Source organism: Amblyomma maculatum, chromosome 5 (genome assembly GCF_055883805.1).
Source record: "Amblyomma maculatum isolate TAMU_Amacu chromosome 5, ASM5588380v1, whole genome shotgun sequence".
In the NCBI taxonomy this organism is placed as follows: domain Eukaryota; kingdom Metazoa; phylum Arthropoda; class Arachnida; order Ixodida; family Ixodidae; genus Amblyomma; species Amblyomma maculatum.
The window spans coordinates 69,069,396-69,093,905 of NC_139348.1; positions in this window are offsets into that span (position 1 = coordinate 69,069,396).

Here is a 24,510-nt window from a genome sequence, read left to right on the forward strand (position 1 = left end):
TGCAATATTCCTTGGGCCGCACGATGACGGTTTCCCACCTCATCGACACTGGCGCTCATCCACCTCTCCATCAGTGGCCGTATCGGGTGTCCCCGACTGTCTCCTGTGGCTCTAGTTAAGAAGAAGGATGGCTTCATACGATTTTTTGTTGATTATCGCCGCCTCTCCTCTCCTCTTGGTCGCCAGCCTGCGATGATGCATTCACGACGCTGCGCAATGTCCTGACATCACCGCCAATCCTAAGCCATTACGACCCTACTGCACCTACAGAACTTCACACCGATGCCAGTGGTGTCGGCCTCGGCGCCGTCCTCCTCCAGCGCAAGCCTGGCTTCTCCGAATAGGTTGTCGCCTACGCAAGCCGTGCTCTTACCAAAGCCGAGTCCAACTACTCCGTTACCGAAAAGGAGTGCTTAGCAATCGTATGGGCTATAACGAAGTTCCGCCCGTACTTATATGGCCGCTCCTTCGAGATAGTTACAGATCATCACGCTCTCTGCTGGCTCGCGTCTCTCAAGGATCCGTCTGGCCGTCACGGGCGCTGGGCTCTCAGGCTTCAGGAATACGACATCCGTGTAGTGTACCGCTCTGGCCGCAAGAAATCCGATGCCGACGCTCTTTCTCGGTCACCGGTACGTTCGCCTAACTCATCATGCCCTCCTCAAGCATCCTTGTCATCACTCACCATTGATGATATGCCTTTCGAGCAACGGCAAGATCCTTGGGTTTCTAACCTGCTAGATATCCTAGGCAGTACTTCCGCGTCTATGCATCCTCGGGCATTCCGCCGACAGGCCTCCCATTTTACTATTCGGGACGGCCTCCTCTACCGAAGGAACTACAACTCAGACGGCAGAAAATGGCTTCTTGTCATTCCGCGCCACCTCCGCTACGAAGTTTGTGCCCACCATCACACTGACCCGCAAAGCGCTCATGCCGGTGTCCTGAAAACCTATGATCGAATTCGTCAGAGGTTTTACTGGAGGGGAATGTACAATTTCGTTCGTCGTTACATTCGCTCTTGTACTGCCTGTCAAGAACGCAAGACTTCCCGCCACCCCGCTGGCCCTCTCCAGACTATACCGTGTCCAGCTCGCACGTTTGATAGCGTGGGAATCAATCTTTATAGTCCGCTACCATGCAGTGCCGCCGTTAATCGATGAGTCATCGTCGCCGTCGACCACCTGACCCGTTACGCGGAGAGTGCTGCAATTCCTGCGGCAACAGCCCGAGAGGTAGCCCATCTTTTTCTGCACCACTTCATTCTTCGACACGGCGCACCTCGCGAGCTACCTAGTGATAGAGGCCGTGTCTTTCTTTCCGAAGTAGTCCAAGAGCTCTTCCCGTCTTGCAAATCAATACATCCGGCTACTACCGCGTATCACCCGCACACCAACGGCCTCACGGAGCGTTTCAACCGTACGCTAGGGGACATGCTCGCAATGTGTGTTACATCTGAATCTGGGAGCGCCAACTGGGACCAGGTACTGCGATTCGTAACATTCGCGTACAACACTGCCACTCAAGCAGCAACTGGTTTTTCCCCCTTCTTTCTCTTATACGGCCTTGAACCATCTTGTACTCAGGACACAATTTTGCCATACCATCCAGATGCCTTTGAGTACAGTGCTTTGTCCGATATTGTACAGAAGGCACAGGAATGCCGTCAGCTAGCTCGCACGTTTACCTCCAACACTCAGGGCTATCGCAAAATCAGCATGATAGCGATACCGCTGCTTCAACGTTCCTGGCCGACAGCTTCGTTTGGCTATGTATTCCTGCCACCAGCAAACTAGAAACGAAAAACCACGGTCCTTATCGCGTCTTGGGACGCACATCTCCTGTTAACTACATCATCGTGCTAGTCAGCCCTTCTTCCGACCACCGCCGTCGCGGCAGTGAGGTTGTCCTTGTTAGCCGCCTCAAGCCGTATTACAACCCTCTGGTCATCCTTTCTGCGTGAGTCGCCATTATGGCGACTTCTTCACGCGGGCGAAATGTAAAGAAGACGAAGAACAAACAATGCGGCGGCATCGCCATCACCATCGCTTGTCTCCGGCGCCCATCTCGCTCGCGCTGAAGCTGTGCCCTGTGGCTGGTAATTCGATCCTGCTGTGCCCGAATTACTGCCAGAGCTAGACGGTGCAACCAACTATTTAATCCACATTTCAATAAAATAAAAATAAGCCTGATGATCGCAAAAACGCTTCTAATCAAAGCGCAAATGAAACTATTTAGGCGCCCCTTCTGAGTCACTAAGAAAAAAAAACGTGCCAATCTGGCTGAGTGTGTAGCATCAATGGGGCTGAAATTGATTGTGTTTGGGTGGAGGGCTATGCTTTCCCATGCCCGCTGCCGAAAGCTGTTTCTTTCAATAGCGCCTTTCTTGTGACTTTTCCTTTACACCAGCCTTGACGTGAATATAGTTGCTTATGGCTTTTGGAAGCATTACATCGTACTCACTGTTTGTGATGGCTCTCCGAACGAGAGGTCTCCAGCCCAATCCTAGTCCACTATTTCTTTTTTCATGTTAGACAAATTTTTGACACTGTATGCCTCCCTATAACAGCGCTCTGTGCATGATCTTGAGGGCCCATTCGTTCCTCTATATAAGTTTGCCCTGCTCCAAAGACTGCGATGTTGCTCAGCCACAGTGGACGCTACTGCACACCCTGCATACCAGTGCCCACACATTGCAGCGCCTGAATCTTCCCGTAGAAGCGATTCATGGGCGATCGCTTTTCAAATTGAAGTGCACGAAGTGGAACAGGGACGATGACGAGTAGGTACATGGACGCATCACTTCTGCAACTGAGAGCTTTTCTGCACGTATCTCGTAAGATATAAACAATTATCGATTCGAGAAGCAACGAAAAGGCAATCTTGGCACGGTAATCAACAATCAAAGCTTTCATATCTATTTTGTGTTCAGACTTCCATTGCTATACAGTACCTGAAATAAGCAAGGGTGCAAATAACTAACAATGAATGATGTCACACACTCAAACAGATTGGCACGTTTTTTCTTAACGAAGCACAAGGGGTGCTGACGTATTTTTGTCTGCTTTTCATTATAAACGCTTCTGTGATGTTCCGTCTGGTTGTTTCTTTTTTGTTTTTAATGACACGTGCTTTCCTAAGCCTTTGCGACCAGTCCTTTTATTTTCTACATCGAGCAGCAAAATGGAGTTTGATGGTAGCCTATTCCCCGTCTGCATGGTCCTCGAGCAGGTATTCATAAGGATGTTCCTCTGCCTAATGAAATCTTTCCCGCAAGATAACGGCGTGATGCCGACCACAATTTGAGAACCAATTACAAAGGGGTCCCTGTGGTTTAGTGCGCAATGCTGTCATAACTGCCACTCGGAGTTCGCCCTCACGCGTAACATGCGCGAGTTTCTAGTGGGAAAGAAAAAAGACTTGCAGCTATTCTACTGGCAACCGTTTCAAGTGGCCCTGCAATTATACATGTATGGAGCGCTTTGCCGTGCAGGAGCCTCTCACTCTCCTTGCATATCGTGAGCTGCAAATCTGAAAAAATAATAAACGAAACCACTCTGTGATGAGTATGCAACCAATGTCCAATATAATGAGGAGCAATTATACGAAACACTACAGCAAGTCGTCATTCAGCTCAAAAGCAGCATTTTTGCTTCGATATTTATGGTTATTAAAAATAAAAATGGCGCCACTTTCTTAAGCGTGGAATTCACTCCAGTTTATGGATTCAGTCTTGCCAAAGGACGTCAGCTCATCCAGAACATCAATAGCGTAATGCACTTTTTGCAGGTGCAAAACTCTTTATTTTTAAATATCGGTGTTGGATATTAGCAGTCCCCTTACAAAGTTGATGTGTGCATCAAAACTGGTCTTATGCGCAGACATCGTGTATGAATTTACAGCGATGTTTGTAGACCATTTTATTTTATGTTTCTCCAAGCTCTCAAATCATTTTGGATGCTCTTTTTCGAGCACCTAAGGAGAATACGAGACTATACGGGCGCAGCCGTTTTTTCTCCTGATTTTAGCACCTACGTCTATCCCCCTGAAATACGTCAAGAACTACCTCTCGCATGCCGGTATACTGCTAAACGTAACGAAATGCTTTTGCGCTCTCGCCGACGGACTATTTTACTTCGTGTTGACTTCAATGAGGTTTGTGTCCCTATGCGTCCACGCTTAGAGACTGGCTCCAGCTTGCATGCTTACGTGACCTATTAAGCTTTATGTAGTTTCCTGGGTATCTGCTGTTTGTTCCTCTCATAGATTTATTCTGAACTTGCATTCAGTTTGTGTGCCTTTTACGGAACTTCTGCACAGCAGTTTACATTTTCGTGTAAACTAAGAGAGACACAACGAAGGCGTACAAGAAAGGCCTTCTAGAGCAAAGAAGACAGCCGATGACTAACTACGGGGCTATAACACTGGGAATCGAATAAGCAGGTTTTCGCAGTGGATATGTAAAAGCAGAAACCTCAGCCGGAACACAATCAATTTTGGCAGAATTGCGTCGGAGGAAATGCCATCCTAAGGTATCACTACGACCGTCTAAAAGCAGTCCTGGATCACGCCTCATGCATGGCATCCTACTAACGGCTTCCTGCGCTTAGCCAGAGACCTGCAATTGAATATTTGTCTTGACTGAAAGAGGGACACACTTTCCGTCCATTGGAGCTATTCTCACCTCCGTTGTCGTCAAGACCACAGTAAAAACTCAGCAGAGTCTTTATGCGGGCAACTTGGTTACACAAATATCATAACTTGAGGCGCTGTATTCAGCGTCACATACACACATACAAAAGAAAATGCAAACAGACGTCGAAGCCCATGATAACGATACAAACTTGCATGACCAATATTTGAATAAATATGTGTTATTAGTTTGTCAAGGAAAGTTCTATGGGGCGCAGGTTTCACCCCAAGATCATAGTTAAAATATTTGAGCCATGAAGCGTCGGAAAAATGGAGCCGGGTTGCTGGTAAAGTGGTCGGCCGTCAGTTTGAATTGAATGGCGGAAAGACAAAGGCGACCGGATTGTTGTTCACGTAAGACTGACAAGATGGAAGTAAGTATTCGGAAGACGGAGCAGATATTGCGGCAATCAGGAGACGGCGAAGCGAAAAGCAAGCAGTAGGGTAAAAGCAATTTGCAAGAGTTGCAAGTAGGGTGGTTATGAGCGTACCACGTGAAATCGCGCGTTGGGATGTTTTAACTCGGTTTTGGCACGGGTTGCATCCTGGTAACTTGTGACAATATAGACGATCCAAAGGGCGCTTTTGATCCGGCGTGACTGAGTGATCGGTGAAACTGAGTGCATCATCTCCTTACAGTATAACGCTACTGCTCGTTTCCTATTATATCAGCTTTTATAAGGGATTGAATATTGCAAGGTACAAATCAGTATCCTATTAGACTGCGGTATTGTAGTTTCACTGTGTATGTTCTTATCGAATCTACTCACGTCAGCCTGCCACTACTGTCGTAAGCATAAATAACAAATGACATTGATTATAATTATGTTTTCTTATATATATCTTATAAGGGAGTGAACTTGAATGCATGAATCGGCGTTTGCGAAGGGAGTGAACGCGAATGCATGAATCGGCGTTCGCGAGCGGCGTTCGCATATGCATGAATCGGCGTTCGCGTTCGCGAAACCAAAATAGGCGCATGAATTTATATTGAAGCTGCGAATTCTTTAATATCCGGTAAGTTAAATGAAAACACGCAACTGCTCTAGGGTAATTACCATTAAACGTTTTCAATTTTAACATTACTGAAACACAGAACAATGTCAAAGGATGGTGAACGAGTTCATTAAATGTTATCAGGTCTGCTGCTTTATAATGTTGCTGTCCTGACCTGTACAGTATAGCGGGACATTTCCAAGTTTACACCCTTGGGCTACTATGTGCATGTGGAGAAGGCCGCATTCAAGTTCCATGAAAGAATTTAAATTGCCCGGGGATTCAAGAATTTAAATCGTTATTCAATGAAGTTCGAAAAAGGCTGGATGCTTTTAGATCAGTTACTCGATTGTGCTACTCATGAATAGTTTAAATGTTTCATACAACCTGGAACCTATTTTTCCACTCCCACTGCAGTTCAGATTTCTCTTCAATAACTACATATGTATATATATTTTCCAAGATCAAGGGACAGACGACGCGTGAAAGAATTTTTTATTTTTTACAAGAAACACACAACAAACCACCAAAATTATTTCGTCAAACGTAAAAGGAAAATAGCATTTTTTTACGGAATAAGGTTAGAAAAAAACCGAAGACTGCGGTTATTTGCAGGAGAAAGTCATGGCTGACATTCAGTTTAAAGCTAACAAGAACGAGTGATTCATGAGAACACAGAGTTTGGGATAAAGACAAGTGATATAGTTCGTAGAACAGCATTCCCATTAATGACTGCCTACCTTCATTTAGAGAGAAAAAAGCATTAATTATGACAGAGGCATCCTGGCAAGTTGGTCGCTGCAAGAGACTTACGTGAGACTGACAGGCGTTTAATTTTACCCCTGGGCACTGGAAGATGAGGACGATGAGAAGGGCTGTGAGGGCAAGGGAGAGCCCACAGTGGCTGCTAATAGAGTGAGAAGCACCCGGCATACGCGGTCCTGATTACTGCAAAAATGGTTTCCGTCAAGCATTATCGGCTATTATGAATTTGTTCACAAAATGACTATGGCAGCTATTTTTACCCCCAACATGTAGCGCGAGCAATGCCGAGAGGAGCGATCAGTTCCGATAAAACAACTAGATGGCCAAGAAAGAAATCTCACTTGTTAGGTACAACAAATACCTGAGAGCGACTTTCATTAGTTTCCAACCATCTTTAGGTTAATGGGAGTAATTACTATTTACCCTCCGCAGAAATGCAACCCTACAATTCAAAAAGGAAACTGCATGGCTTTTAGACAAACTGTGTAAATTAAAAATTCATCCTGGTGCGTATTTTCAATTCACGACAAAGCCCCCCTACGTAGAGTGCCTCCATTGCGGTATGGTAGCACATGTGTAAAACGGTGAGAGCACCTTGACCGAAAATGGATTTGCAAACTGCGTTATTCGGTTCCTTAAAGAATTCCAAGAGGCTGGAGTTGAACCGCAAATGAAATCACAAACAATGCCCTCGTCCATACAGCGTTGGGTATTTGCCAATTCCAAAACCACATACATGACCCCACAGGCAGAACACAAGAGAAATGCTGTCACATTTCGGCCATAAAGTGTGCTTCGAGGTTGGTTGCTTCGGGCGATAGCGAAAATAGTCACTGTCATAGCACGAGCGGTGCGCGTGCTCGCTGCCTCCTCAAATTGCCGTTCTGCTTCGCCTTGACACCTTTTCGACGCGATAACGGCGCTCCCGTGTTATTATTAATCATCAGGAAGGCTGTACAGTTACGCACCTCCCTATGTGCTTCACGCGTACTTAAAAAAAAAACTTGTATTACGTTGTCACACGGTGACAACAGTGCTAGAAAAGGACTTGGACATTTAGTTAGGCACGCAACCGATGTTGGATTTATTTTCTCTGCTCAAAGCAGCGTGTAATAGTTTACCTCTAATTGACACAAAACAATTCTGCTTAATAATTAAATTCGCTGATTCACTTTATAAGATGAAACATGCCTGGCTCGCTCAATAAAGCTCTATTGCTTTATTACGTTAGCAGTTTTCTCTTCTCTAATTACTAGCACAAAATACCTATATGGAAGCCAAAACACCCATTATCAAAGTTGTCACCTGAGGTCAGGTCAACGAAAGACCTGAACATTCGCTCTGTAGACACAAATGTGCGCAATTCAGCACTGCGAACTGTGTTGCAGTAACACACAAAAAAGCATTAGCAAGAAGTGAACCTTTCCAGCATATAACAAGTACTTAACGGGACTGCAACCACGCAGCTGTGAGTGTTTTTGCACCAATGTTAAACAAAGGTCTTTTTTTTTTTCTCTAAATTATTATAGACGTATGATTCTTGGCGGAATACTTAAGTCTGATGATGTTGTGTAGGACTTTAGTACTCTCAGACCACCACCCGCTTTCACCGACGACCAAAAATAATTTGTAGTCGATCTTCTATTCTCGGTTTCGGTTTAAACCGTTTAGTGTTGGCTATGACTTCTATTGTACGTCTGGGCCACCTCCGGAGTGAGAAAAGTGCGATATGAATGGCATTTGCAAGAATGGTGAGAATTATTTCGTGATTTCGTATCAAACTTTTGACACAACCGCCTTTTTTGCATTCTTCAGGGATGTCATACCAATTCACTTCCCATTTCGCATCCGCCTACTGGGCAAGCTGGAGTCCGCATTAGGATAGAGATGATAATCGGTGGAGATGTATCTTCAGTTGCAACGCCCCAATTTGAAGTAATTCGGACTTTCGTATCAACTTCGGGACGCAGGCATTCGTCGAGTTTCGAGTTATCTCATGGAATTTCATGTTACACGTAGCATACGTCTTTTAGAAGTTGGAAGTTTATCTCGAGACACGAATTCCAACTAAGGACAATAGAAATGGTCGTGTAAGACTAGAGCTTCCCTTCCTTTCTATTTAACAGCTGAGACATTACAGTTTGTCGTACAGTGGCATTAGGTGAGCGTCATTCGTTTTCTCTAACCTCACAGGATTGAATTGATAACCAAGTTAGAAGATAGAGCACGATGGCGATTTACACTGGCGACGAAAGAACACACGATCGGATATTCATGCTTTGCCTTTAACGAAAATAGTCAGTCTTAGGGACCCTCCGCTACGTTTTTCTCGTTGTTTGATGCGAACTGAGTGTTCGCTTTTAAAAGTGCAATTTCCTCAATATTTTGCGAACATTTAGTAATAAACAAGACATTCAAGCAGTCACTAAACAGGGGAGAAATATTCACATTGAATGCTGCAATGCCGATTAACAGCAGCTTATGGGTTTATACAAAGTCTCACATCTGTATATATTCATAGCAGCCTGGTATTTCGCGGCCACTCACTCTGGCTCAATCTACTAATCCGTCTAGCGTACAAATGTTACAACCCTAATAAATAAAAGCATTTCATCCCATATTTCTGAATCTAAATTGAAACAATTTGCCACTCTCATTTCCAGAGGTTAAACATACATTGATTGGCTCACCAACGGAACAAATGTAATTATAGAAAATGACATCTTACTGTGCAACGTAATTGTTGCTATCAATCAAAAATGACCTCGCAATAACCCTATATGTATTCCGGTTTGGCAACTTTTAAAATGGCGATCGTCGTCATATATTTTGTGTAAAAGCAATGTTTATACTTTTGTCCATCTTGACAACGTGGGCAAGTCTAATTTTTCGCTATATAAATACCTAGCTATCCAGGTATCAGTTCAGTAGACACTTCTCTTGTCGAGGAAATCCCAGCAGGCTGTGTGTGAGTTTTGCTAGACTGTTTGAACCTTCCATCAATTATTTTCGTCTAATGTTTTTGCAATCGCTTTTAAGAAAATAAATTTTGAACACTATACCAATGAGTGAAACGTTACACCAGTTATAAAAGAATGGACTTAATAATTTAGATTATATAGTACCACTGAAATGTTAGTGTTGATGGCTTATTAGCGGATAGTTACGGCTGCAAGTATTGGATAATGCTGCATGAAATCGAGGAATCTATTCAATTGGATAGTTCAAGAAAGGGGACCAATCATTGGTTTCCATCTCTAAGATTGATTATGTTGCGGGTGGAGATCCCTAGAATTGTGGTATCTGCTAACGCGTCCATTGAAGATCAGTCAGTCTTTATCAGTGACAGGCCTTACATCGTTCCGAATTTTAATGTGTTTGGGTTGACATTCAGAAAGCTGTGTACCTGGGTCAGTCGAACTTGCCATGGCCGAAGCATGTGCGCTATCTCACCCTTGTGATTTCAATTTTAGTATTCGTTTGATGGGGTTTGTTGGTCCTGACGTCCTAAAGCGACTCCGGCTCTAGAGGCGCGTAGGGGAGTACGTGGAGTACTTTAACGTCCATTCACATCTTGCAGCACATGTTCGTTTCACTTTTCTCCTCCATCGAAAAAAGGCCGCCGCAAACACAATTCGACCTCGCTTTCTTGGGCACAGCAGTCGGGACCCGTAACCGCTGAGGCACTGTGGAAGGATATTTCTCTTAATGACAGGCTGTAGGGCGAGTATGAGCATGATATCTAGAATAGCGGAGCTAGGACGCCACCTCGGAAGTGAGTATTGCTACCATTGATTCTTCGCCAGACACATCTCTTTGAGGAAGGAGAGGTGTGCGAGTGTGATGTATTTGGGTGTAGAGGAGAAAGCTGTGTTCGCGTGTGAAAGAGGAAGTTCGGCTTCCGCTTGAAAAACAGTTTATATTAGGCTCCGGTGTCGTGTTTCACTGTTTATTTGTTGGATGTCAGTGTTGCTAACTTTGAATTCTGGTCAGATACATCCGCTTGAGAAATGATGCGCAAGTGTTATTTATTTGTGCGTAAAGGGAAACTTTGAGCTCGGCTGTGAAAAAGGAGGTTCGGCTTACGTTTTTAAATTACCATTGGTAGCATGCTCCGGCGTTCTTTTTCTCGCTTCTTGTTGTTTTCATTGCGCCGGTGTTCTGGGCATTCCTCTTTTGGTTCGCGGATGGGATTTCATAACTAGTCCTTCAGCAAATATCTGCCAAATTCCTGGTTAGAACCTTTGCTGCACTGCACGTAGTTTATTTTTACGTTTGTTAGCCTAAACTTGGTTTAGTTTACCTGCACTGATAACCATGCTTTTAACTATAAAACGAAAATGGTGGGTGCAGGGTTAAAGGAGGGGAAGTGTGCCGAATGAATCAGCGAAATAACATCAGTTAATAACAGCCTAGCTTACAAAGGCGTAGCCAGTGAACTCAATTCTAATCCAGGATATCCTTTTCTACCTAAGGTTGACAGAGTGAAGTCCGAATGAAGGCAAGCTTAATAGGGAGAAGAAAAACGGTTTACTTTAGTAAGGTTTTTGGGACCCAAATTAACTGGGGATTTGGCGGAATCTGAGAGAGGATATCTCCATTCAGGCGGTAGAGGTACAGTCAAGCTGGAGATGGAGTTCATTATGGTACACATTTTTGCGACTTATAATTCATACTACGAGCGGTATGCGTTAACGGTGTGCTTGAACAACTTGAGTATATATGTAACTAGATTATTATGACAATATCGAAGGTACCGCGTAATATACTAGCATTAAAGAACGACGCGTGATCGGTTATTGTAACAAATGCCGCGGTACAAACGAAAGCTAGATTAGTGCGCCTAGGTTGTTGTCAGTGTATGAGGTCAGCTCCTGCTTACGTATAGTTCAAAATGCAGACTCTGCGTAGCTAACCCGCATTAAAAAATATTTCTGTTTGCCAAGCCGGCTTGAGAGACATGCGCACACAACGACTTGTCGTTGGATTTAGAGCCCTTGTCCCTACACACTAAAGATCTCGCTTTCGCAGATAATTGTCAGTATAGGAATTCTGTATAGGAAAGCTGAGAGGAAGAAACTATTTTATATCCACAATCTGGAGTTATGTGTTTTCATATGGCCTAGCTATTACGAAAGATGGGAGATAACACATATGACAGAGCACTGAACATGGGTAGAGGGCGGAAGCCTCATTTCGCAGGTCGAACCGATGTTTCGACAAGTGGACTTGTCTTCGTCTGAGCATACGAAGCCAAGTTCATTTGTCGAAACATTGTATCTTGAGGTAACAGCGCGGAACGTGGACGGGAGCACAAGATGAGAGGACGACACAACGACCGCTATTCTATCGAAACATTGTGTCGACCTCCACACTGAGGCTTCCCCCCTTTTACTTTATTTAGTGCTCTTTCATATCGCCTTGTATTTGAGTTCTCTTTATGATTAATGATGATGGACAGCGGAGAAATTGGTGCAGAGGCATCAAAATAAACAGTGCCCGCAAGAGTATGATCATATATGTTTGATCGTACATAGGCCTACAATTTGATAGTGTGTGCACTATAACTATGCCCTGATAACCTTTTAAATCAGAAGATTCCCTTGTTGCACTGTCAGAGTGGTTAGGGCAGTTGTCCGGTGTATCCAGTCATGGAAGATCGAATCCGGACAACAGCGGCCCCTTTCCAATGGAGGTGAAATGCAAGGCAGCCGCGAGCTATATTATGTTAGTGCATGTTAAATAACCGTAAGTGGTCGAAAATGCAGCGTCTGTCGTATGGTGTGTCGCTTCGCTTCGTTAAACTGTTAATCCATAAACCGAATAAAATCAAATCCCACTATGAAGAAGGCAATATGTATCCCTATTGTAGTGTACGCAAAAAAACAAGCTTGCAAATTAACATTTCTTCTTCTGTTGCAGGACCGAATAGCCATGGAAAACCTTTCAGGATTCATGTTACCGCTGGCGACGGTTGTTATATGTGCGTAAGAAAAATACGTTTCTATTATAGACAATTGTGTTGAAGGAGAAATTTGGGCACCGAGTGCAGAGCACGAGCAATCACAGCACCCTACTCTACCTGGGGCAGTATATTGTAACGATCCTTTTCCGTGGTTGAGTAGTTTGTCTCTGCTTTTGAAAGAGAGCGACTTGCGTAAGCGATAACTTTTTCAGTGCCATTTTGCCACTGAATCAGAACGGCACCGAGTCCAAAATTGCTGGCATCGGTATGGATATCCGTAGCGGCGTTTTCGTCAAGATGGGCAAGTATCGGGACGACCTGCAGTCGCCGGCGCAACTCGTTGAAAGCATATTCTTGATCATCTTGCCACGCAAAAGGAACATTATCTCGGGTAAGACGCGTAAGAGGCTCGGCAATCACTGAAAAATTCTCTACGAAACGCCTGTAATAGGCACAAAGCCCCAAAAACCTTCTAACGGACTTTTTGTCGCCCAACTTTCGAAGACGTTGCAAAGCATCCAGCAAATTCCTGAAGGAGGTCCAGGAGTCGCCGCCGCTCAACCACCGACAGATTGGCATTAATGTCCACAGTTGATAGAATGTCGGGTGCATTACATCTGGCTGGTGACGGCGGCGCCAGAGTACAGATGTTCCCTGGCTCAATAAAGTCGGCAACATACGCGATGGCCATTCCTTTCGCAATGTGCTGAAACTCGGTCCCGAAATTCGTAATCCAGAGCTTCGCACAACCATCCCGTAAGCGAACAAGTCCTCTTGCAGCGCAGATCCCTTTCTCAAGAAGCAAGCCCACGTTAGTCTCTGCCAGTACGTCTCGGTCGCATGGTGAGTCACTTTCTACCAAGACCATAATGCTGCACCGTGGCGGGACCGTAACGTCAGCAGCTGTAATACGTAAGGCGGACGTTGATGAACCGTCGACGCTAGATCTCGCAATGGCTTGGCTCGGCGAAAATGTCACTCGTGATTCTTGTAAATTAATTATCGCACCATTACCCTGTAAGAAGTCCAAGCCGAGTATGACGTCTCGCGAACAGTGGGTAAGTACAACGAAGTCGCAAACATAAACAAATCCGTCAGTTGCAACTTTCGCAACGCATCTTCCAGCCGGGGTAATAAGGTGTCCCCCTGGAGTGCGAATCTGAGGCCCAGTCTACTCGGTTAAAACTTTCTTCAATTTCCTGGCTAACCCACTGCTCATAACTGAATAGTCCGCCCCCGTATCAACTAAAGCTGTAATGAGACAATCGTCGATAGAAACTGGTATGTCCGAAACTGCGCACTCAGGTTCATCGTTACATGTCGCCGTCTGATAGCCGTCATCTTGTACTAAACTTGATGGAGGATGTTCAGCACTTCGCTCGTCAGCGGCCTCACCTCCGCAGGTCGCTGTTCCTAGTTTTCCCGAAGCCTCAGGGAGCGGGGGCTCGTCGAGCGGCTAGTGCGGGATGTAGAGGGCCGTGGACTTGGTGGACGATAAAGGGAAGAGGTAATGACGCGGGACCCGTATTGTGGGACGTCCGGTGGATTCGTATGCGTCGACAGGTAATACTCGATTTCGGGTGGTCGTTCACCACTCCGAGGACATCGTGCACGCGGATGGAAGCCACGAAGTCCGGCGCGGCGGTACGGACAGAACCTTAACATGTGACCGGCCTCACCACAGTGTTAACAAAGAGGCTGATTGTCAGGGGTACGCCAGACGTCAGTCCTTCGGAATCGTGCTTCGGCTAGAAGAGGAGGATGGCGTGGGCTAGGATCAAGAGTAGGGGGGTTCACTCTGGCTCTGGGAGAGCCGTACCCACTGTGCTGCTGGTTTGGATGCGGCACAGTGGGGTTCCCTCTTGGAGGATCACAGAGGTTATGCTGCTGAAGCACGGCCGCGTGCGTTGGCACACTCGGCGGCGGTGGCTGCACACCAGGCACAGACGGTTCCGGGACGACGGCTTGCCTCACTTCTTCGCGAACGACCTCCGCGAGTGATGGAAGCCTCGACGACGATGTTAGACCCTGTAGCTGAATATGTCTCAGCTCTTCCCTGACCACAGATCGAATCAGCTCCCTTAAGGCATCATCAGAACCGTTGATGCCGGAACCGTAGACGACCGGTGACATGGCGGGCACGCTACGGTTATAGTGCTGAGCCCTGTGTCGAAGTGCTTTTTCTATCGTGGTGGCCTCCGCTAGAAACTCTGATGCTGTGCCAGGTAGATTGCGCACAAGCCCAGCAAATAGTTCTTGCTTCACCCCGCGCATTAGGTGGCGCACTTTCGCCTCCTCTGACATATTTGGATCAGAACGCCCAAAAAGGCGGATCATGTCCTCGTAGAACATTCCAATGCTCTCGTTTGGGGCTTGGATACGAGATTTCAGCGCCGACTCCGCACGCTCTCTTCGGTCGTTGGCGGTGTAGGTCGCCAACCGCTGGCGACGAAAGAGGTCCCATGTTGATAGTGTCGTTTCGTGGTTCACGAACCACGTCCGCGCTGAATCTTCAAGAGCAAAGTAGACATTATAGAGCTTCCTTTGCTCATACCAGCCGTTGTAATTTGCGACCCGTTCGAATTGGTCCAGCCAGTCTTCAGCGTCCTCATAAAGCTCGCCATGGAAGGACGGTGGCGTTCGAGACTGGAGGACGACGAACGGGGGTGAAGACTCTCCGTTCGAAGCAATGTTCGGGTTGGACCTATGCATGTTGGCCACAGGCGTGCAGGAAAGAGGCCCGAACTCTGGCGACTGACCTCGAAGGCGGCGGCTGCAACTGCGATGGACCGGTGTCAAATCCGTGGTGGCTCTCGGTTGCCCTGGAGGGGTTGCACTCAGAAAAAGGGAAATCGTACCCAGCACCTCCACCAGAAAATGTAACGAGTACAAGGCAGCAAACACTGATCGGAACAGTTCCACGCGCTACACTCAGTTTTCGTCCTCTTTGTCCTCTGTTCTTCTTTGTCCTCTTTTCAGAGAGGCACGCGGCAATATTATTCTCTGCTGCCAAAATATTCCTGATGAATTATTTTATCTGTTAAAAAGCTGCGCACAGTATAACCTACAACTAAGAACCACACCTGCAAGCGACTGACGGGAAATCTAGAGTACAACATTTGTGATCGCATTTTTAATAACGGTTAGAAAGCACCATGAGGGAGCTCAAGGTTTGTCGTGTGAGGACCAGCTTGTTGCACCTTTTAGGTGTTCGGTTCCTCAATGTGCACTTATATTTTGTTCCCCGGTAAGAATCTAATAGTGGCTTTGGCTGACGGTACTCGTGGAGTTTTTCGTGCACTCCTGTATAGCTCCGAGACTGTTATCTGTCTCCGAGGCTATTCAACGTGCCCATAGAGCGAGTGCTAACTAGAGACGCCGGCGCATGCTGCATTATGATGCGATTGTGGTGGTGTTGGTTTGTCAGGTACTACAAGAGTGCTCCACGAGTGCCATCAGTCGAAGACATCATAAAACGTATCTTGTAAACCGTGTTCTTGGGCCGTCTTTTTGTAATGCTTTGTTCTCTGGCCTCAAGGCCCATGATGTGGCATCAAAGGTGCACAAAATATCAATTTCTCCTCACGACAAAAACGTTATCTTGGTGCCCTTTCTCTTTTATATTAGCCAACATTAATATATTTTGAGTCATCTATTTACTACCGTTTTTATATTCAATAAACTGTGGCTTGAAATTCCAAAGCCGTATTGTGCTTAGCCTATTGCAGGAGTTACTAGTAATCAAGGAAAAAATGTGTCGTTAAAATCCTGAAGTTTCATTTACCTTCTGTTTATTGAAACTGATTACGGACTGCATGCAACCTTTTCTCATTAGAATTCACTGCATATGCAGTGAATTCTGCCTATCACTGCCTATACTCGCGCTAGAAGGAATGTTGAAGATTCTTTATCACACAGAAGCCAATTTAGTCTATGTATTTTGTCCCAGCGAGGTCGACAACATTTGTGATCTGTCGGGCAGCGTCCGCTGTTGATACGGCATTTATCGTTAAAGCCTTTTTACTGTGCTATTTCCTCTGTCAAGCTAAGGAAATGAAGCCATTATCTGAGTTCTTTATAATGTCCTCTGTATTTACGCCTGTCTGCAATAAGCACCATGTACGAAGTAAAAAGTCCCACATTGGGTGGACACAGCGAGCTTTTTATGGTACACGCCAACGAATTTCCCGCACGAATTTCCAGATTTCCTTCCGAGTACGGTTGCTCAGATTTACTTCCTTAATGATAACAACATAATTTTCAACTTGCTCTTGACTACTGGGATGTCAGATACATTTTAAACTAACTGTAATGATTGTCCTTCAACGTCAAGTCTTCGCGCGGTAAGTACAACATTATTGTCACCACTAATCTCTAGTGATAGCAAATGTCTAGGAAGCAACGTCTCACCGTCTCTGCTTGCGATTTCTGCCTGAAATAAAAGCATTATAAAATGAACGCCACAAAACAGAGCATATTGGCGTATCCAATTGATCAGTGTTAGAGACATACACAGGTACATACCAAAGGTAAATCATATATTCTATGCTGCTCATGTATTACAACACGTTAACTCTGGAAGTACTTGTTCAATAGCGAATTACCATCTTTTTACGTAAGGTTATCAGAATTGCCAGACATTGACTGTACGAATTTAGAGTAAATAGAAAAGTCACGTTGAATTTCTGTTATATCCTCCTGAAACATCCTGGATACTTATGATACGTCGCATTTCCCCAAGCAGTTGCCTTTCCCAATAAGGCGTGGCTTAAATTCAGGTATTTGCTGAAGGGGTGAGATAGCACAATAGGAATTATCAAATAAAGATTGGGGCTTTTCATGTAAAGCTCCTTAAACGCAGCCACACCCATTTAAAATGTTTGATTGTTTAGAAAAGCGCATTTCGTGTTTTCTGGGCCGCTGACGTGAATAAAATCGGCGGTCAGGTGCTGGGAGTTTGAGCTTCTTTGCAGCAAATCGTACAGTCAGTTAGTGAGTTTAGGGCAGGGTCGCGAATTGGGATTGCAAACGATTTATTTTCTGTGACTGAAATAAGTCAATGGCGACGCGTACGTAAACAATGTAAATCAGCTGCGTTATTGCTTCTTTCAAGACAGCTGTTCATGAGCACATATAGGCTTCGAAATCGAGCGAGTTCTGCTGAGTAATCCAATCTTTTTGAACGGCATCTCGCAACAGATTTGCATATAACTCGCTGAATGTGACATTTTGAGCCAAGGATCAAAACTCACAGCTGCACGATGAGGTAGAAGCAGCTTTGACCTTATTGACTGATTTCAGCCACTCTGACTATGTCCTTATACGGAAGATTTTTATACTTGCAATAACTAAATCTAACATCTCAGCAATTGCGCTACCGGTTAGAAACTCAGGATATTGTTGCTCTTTTATTTTCAGATTTCGTTTTCAATGAAATATATATTTTTATTTTACCCATTGCAAATCTGGCAGCATTCTAGCGTCAATTTGAAATTTTGTTTGCGGGATGTCTGATTCATAAACGTTTATGTTAATGTGCGTTACAGATTACTGTTTTTTTACTTGAACAGAAGCCGCGCCAAATATGAAACTATTCAAAGCGATAGCAACACTATAACGTGCGAAACTTGTAAGCGTGGCCTGGTTCTATTAGGTGTCCAGTTCGATGGTGTCATAAAATTCAGGGGACACTTTGGCTCACTGAAGTGCTTCAAGGCAGACGCAGTAATGAGAGACTGGTGCAATTTTACCGTAGGACGTAATTACCCGCAACAAAAAGGCCCAATCCTCTAAGCATAAACTTTCACTAGTTGCCTATAACCTTGCTTATTAGCACAGGCACGCTAATTAGCCTATTGGTGCATTATACTTCAGTCAAATATCAGTACGAAGCATACCTATCAGTAAGGCATAGTTTAGGTTTAGCAAGCAAAAACTAGCGCTAATAACCTAATTACCACTTATCTGACAATTCGCCCAATAAAGTAATTGATTATCACTTCGCTCAATTGTAAGTACAGGCTCGCTTGACTAAGTGTATATTTAAGAAACTAATTATTGAATAAATATTATAATTAGGTAAATAAGCTGTATGGCTACATAACCGTTAACTAAATGGTGTCCAATTAATTGCAGCATCACTATACCATATACCTTTAATTGGTTGCATGGTTTCTACCCTAAGTACAAATGGCCCCGTTTGAAATTCGAGCACTGTTAAGTCACGATCATTTCGACCAACTGAAAAGCGCGACATTACTGTCGACAACTGTTACTTACAACATTGAGGCATTAAAGGCTCCGCCCTCATAGCGAAATCGTGTCAGACGGGGAAATTCAAATAATAATAATAATAGTTGATTCGCAGGAAGGGAAAGGCGCAGTACTGTTACACTTCTTTTTATGGACACCTGAACTGCGCTGAAGAGAAGGAATGAAGGTGGGAGTGAAAGTAGAAAGAGAGAAAGAGGAGCCGTAGTCTAGGGCTACGGAGTAATTTCGACCACCTGGGGATTTTTAGCGTGCGCTGACTACGCACACAACACGAACGCCTCTTCGTTTCGCCTCCAACGAAACGCAGCCGCCGAGGTCAGGTTCGAATCCGGGCACACCGGACTGTAGTCGGGCGTCTTACCAACGGGGCAATTCAAGGAAACACTTTTGTCAAGTCCGTGCTGATCTTGACGCCAAGCAGTGGACACATCAGTACCCAATGAATATTTGCAGACGGCATTGAAGTAGTATGCCCAATGTTTTGTAGGGTTCTTCTTCTTAGGAGCCCAGGAGGTTTTCTTCTTACTATTGTTGCCGGTTTTTTATTTTACACTGGTGAAAGTCCTAGCTATTTCAGAGGATAGGACCAAAGAATTATTTCCAGCAGATTTGGAGTTCTGGGAATTCCCTGCAAGCCATATTGTGCGGTTGGGAAGCTTAAAGCTACCGCACCAAATTTTTGAAAAACTGTGTGCTAAAACGCTTTGTCGCGAATTTTTACTTTCTAAACGTCAAAAAGAATCAATAGATGCCTACCGGAACTTGCTTATGCTGCTGTCTTATAGCAGAAGGTACTGGCATGCTGTATGTTATTGCGCACTGAATACGGCATTGCAGGTCCCATCGATTACGTTCAACATTGTCCCCAGCGACCTCTCCGGTATGATCGCCTCTCCACATTCAGGCCATACGAATGAAAGCGGCTGTATTCGCTGAGTAAACTCTCAATTAGCGCAGAGTGATTGAAATCATTGAGCACACCCTTTTCTAGACCGAAGTATAGTTAGACATTGGATGTTTTTCGGTAAATGCAACCGTATATTTTCCTCAATATTTCTATATTCATGGGAACAGAGTACAGAAATACTTTGAGAAAACGAATAAAATGCTCAAAATAATGGCTTCTGTTGGCTACAGTTGTAATGCTTTGATACCGTTTTAATCATTGGGTAAGCATAATCGAGTCACCGTAAATATATTTCCAGTCACTATTGAATTAGAATGTACAATGAACGACAAGTATACTAATATGCACTTTTCAATTTTTTCAAGTAACTCTATCAGCAGGAGGCGGTACTCCTATCTTGGGTCATTTAGTGAAACCGGGCCCGCCTCCCCAGTGAAGGGAGGAAAGCTTAGATAATTCTTCGGATTGAACTCCCAAATACAAGAACTGAATGCCGGCAGACACTCTACCTTAGACAATCTTCCTGAAGATGTGTGCAGGGAGTTTTCTACCGAAGATAGCCTTCGTACAGCGTGCTCTAGAAATAAAGAGTTGTACGTTACTTCTTTCTCTTTGAGGGAGAATTCAAAAGCTATCGGTTTTCTCCAAGATATTTCTACAGCGATGCTACAAAGGTTTGAATACCATTCTATGAACACGGCGAAATTTTATGAACTATTCTCTCGGGAAATCCAGAGAACATCTCGGAAAGCGAGCTGTTTAAGAATTCTTCAGAGACAAATAAAAACACATGAAAGACAAGCAGCAGCACGTGTGGACTCGAATTCTGAAAAATATTTTCTTGCCGCTTTCGCATCTAGAGCTTTGCATGGTGTAGTGAATTTTACACTCCTTGACCTACGTAACTATGGTTTCTCGCCCAGTGGCTTTGTTTTGAAAATTGGGGAAAAAAAGCAAGTGCGATAAGCAATTTTTTGTGCAAGTAAATGTAATCATCTAATTATTTTCAAACTATGAGATAGACATCTATTTGTAATTAGAGAAGTATATTACCTCAATCTCCATGTCAGCCAAGAGAAATTGAACCTGGAAAAAGAGACTACAGTCGACGCACTTGCAGCATTATTTGTGACCGTCGAGAAGGATGAAACAGCATCATGGCAGCCCTCAACTCTAAGACCCTTTTAAGGTTTCCCCCCACCCCCTGAGCCCCGGCATGCTATGCTTCTGTTCAGCCGGCAGAAATAGGGGGGGGGGGGGGAGTCTTGCTATGGGCACTTTAAATCCATAAGCGTGAGTCGTTTTGTTTCTGGAGAAGGTAGCTTTGAGCATCGTGCCACACAAGCAAGTTGAATATCGTCGTATCTAAAAATCAGAAACAGACGCACCGATCTTCGCTATTATATCCTAACTGCAACAATACGCTAAATATATATTAAATATTATAAAAGGAATACGCAAATATCATCCTGACTATAATTTCACCAAGGCCGCTATTTCACCAAGGTCGGAGTGATATCGGTTACTGAAGATATTTTAGGCCATCTTCGTCGTAATAAAGAAGCCCTAGAAACAGTACAGAAAATCAGTAGCGATTTTCAATATTGACACATTTTAAGCAAGCCCCTTAGTTAAACAAAAAACAATTGCCGAATTTGCCGTCAGTGTCTTAAGCGAGAAAGAAGTCAGGTATAATTTACTGGTATTTACGTATAAGGTATTTACTAAGGTTATCACTAATAGAATCAGGACAACCTTTGACTGCAATCAAGCAAAGGATCAAGCAGTGTTTCGGAAACGGTACTCTACTATCGATCATATCCATACTATCAATCAGGTGATAGAAAAATGCTCGGAATATAACCAGCCCTTATATATAGCATTCATTGATTACGAAAAAGCATTTGACTCAGTTGAAACCTCGGCGGTGATGCAGGCCATGCGAACTCAGGGGGTAGACGAGCCGTACGTAAAAGTGCTGGAAGATATATATAGTGGCTGCCCAGCAACCACAGTTCTGCATAAAGAAAGTAACAAAATTCCCATAAAGAAAGGTGTTAGGCAAGGAGACACAATCTCCCCAGTACTGTTCACAGCTTGTTTAGAGGAAGTATTCAGAGACTTGGAATGGGAGGAGTTAGGGATAAGGGTAGATGGAGAATACCTCAGTAATCTGCGATTTGCTGATGACATTGCCTTGCTAAGCAACTCGGGGGATGAACTGCAAATAATGATTGATGACCTAGACAGAAAAAGTAGAAAGGTAGGCTTGAAAATCAATATGCAGAAGACTAAGGTAATGTTCAACAGTCTCGGGAAGGAACAGCAGTTTACATTAGGTAGCGAAATACTGGAAGTAGTAGGAGAATATGTCTACTTAGGACAGGTAGTAACCGCAGATCCGGACCATGAAAAGGAAATAACAAGAAGAATAAGATTGGGATGGAGCGCATTTGGCAAGCACTCGCAGATTATGACTAGCAGCTTACCGGTATCGCTCAAGAGGAAAGTATACAACAGTTGCATCTTGCCTGTACTCACCTATGGGGCTGAAACGTGGAGGCTAACCAAGAGAGTTCTACTTAAGTTGAGGACAACCCAGAGGGCTATGGAACGAAAAATAGTAGGGGTAACATTAAGAGATAGAAAGCGTGCAGAGTGGGTCAGAAAAATAACTCAAGTTACCGACATTCTAGTGGAAATTAAGAAGAAGAAATGGACATGGGCAGGACATGTAGGGCGAAGAGAGGATAACCGATGGTCGCTGAGGGTAACAAACTGGATTCCAAGGGAAGGAAAGCGTAGCAGGGGGCGGCAGAAAGTTAGGTGGGCGGATGAGATTAAGAAGTTCGCAGGTGTCAAGTGGATGCAGCTAGCACAGAACCGGGTTAAGTGGAGAAATATGGGAGAGGCCTTCGCCCTGCAGTGGGTATAATCAGGCTGATGATGATGATGATTATGATGATAATTTACTGGGCAAAATGTAGGTGGTGTTAGAAGGTGGCCAGTAGGCGCTTCCCCGACGATGATGACACCGGACGACACGCCCCACGCCATGGCTCGGATCTGGACATCCGGGTCGTCGCTGGCCTTTATATTACATGATGCATCAAGCGAGCGATTTGAGGTAATGCAAGTAGTGTAGCCCAACTGTCGTACATTTAGTGATCTACATTTATCTTTTACCAAGATAAGTGGCTTATTTGAAAAAGTCGCTGCGCAAAAAAGGCGACTTCTAAACACTTAAAGAACTGGACAAGCGCTTTAAAAGTTTACAAGCTTTAATTGTTTAGTCGTCGTCCTTTTTACCTCAGTGTGTTTTTTCAATCATGTCTAATTACCAACTCGCCCAACTTTCCACCTCACAGAAGAGGCAGTTCGAGTTAATTTCTGACCTTCTGAAGCCCGAAAAAGTCTATTAAAACGGTGGAAAATGCAAAAATTAAATAGAAAACTTAAAATGAAGATAGCACAGGTTACGGCTGAAGCACAAGAGTATGCTATAAAGCTCGACAAGCAAAACTGGGTAGATTTGTGCAATTCGCTGAAAGGTACCCTAAGCACGGCTAAAGCATGGTCCATATTAATATGCATGATAGACCCCTCAAAAACCAAAACGGCCACAAGAAGTACCCTCCACACCATAGCCCATAAATACCCGGGCACAGATGCAGAGTTGATCACCGCCATGCCCAAGAAATACATAGGAGACCCTACTCCGGCTTGCCAAACTTCATATGAGGGTCAACCAAACCCCTCCCTTGACTCCCCCATAACGCTGGCGGAGATCTACTCAGCCGCCCTTACATTTACAAGAAACACTGCCCCTGGAAGAGACAAAGTTACCTACGCCATGATTAGGAACTTAAGCACCGAACATCTGCAAGACCTAACGAAGTACATCAACGAAGAACTGTGGGAGAAGGGACAGGTCCCATCAGCTTGGAGACACGCTGATATCATCACCATACCAAAGGCTGGAAAGCCACCGGCTGTGGAGAGTCTCCATCCTATCTCCCTCACTTCTTGCCTGGGAAAACTATGAAAATGTAGTCCACCTCAGGCTCCAAAATTACATCGACGAAAACAGCATCTTTTCTTCCTGCATGCTTGGCTTCCGCAAGGGACTCTGCACGCAGGATGCTTTCCTCCGGAATAGGGAAGAAGTCATCAACACCATACCTTGAAAAGGCGAAAATTTCATTCTGGCACTAGATCTCAAAGGAGCATTCGACAACATTAGCCACCAAACCATATTGCACGAATAAAAAAAATATCAACTGCGCGGAGAAAATCTTCAAATACGTGAAGACTTTCCTATCAGATCGCACAGCCACCATAGGAATTGGAGAGATCCGATCACCAAAAGTAGACATGCCGAACAAAGGTACACCGCAGGGTTCTATAATCTCTCCAATGTTATTTAACATAGCAATGATAAATTCAGCAAAAAAACTGCTGACCCGCAATGATATTGGCTTCACTTTATACGCGCACGACATCACCATCTGGACTACTCAGGGATCCTTGGCGCAAAAAGAAGAAGCTCTGCAAGCCGCTATAGACCTAGTCGAGGAATTTGCCGGGGAGAGCGGTGTTCAATGCTCCCCAGAAAAATCCGAACTTATCAGGCTACACAGAAGAAATTACAAGTACCCAGGAGAAATTCAGCTCTCTCTAGGAGACCACACAATTCAAGAGAAGGACAAGATTAGAGTTTTGGGGCTGTGGTTGCAAAGCAATTTGAGAGTGGATTATACAATCAAAACACTCAAAACCACAGTCAACCAAATTTACAGAATGATTAGAAGGGTGACCTGGCACCGGAAAGAGATGAGGGAGGAGGACACCCTCCGCCTTGTACAAGCCCTAGTCGTTAGTAGGATTACCTACGGGCTCCCATATCACGAAA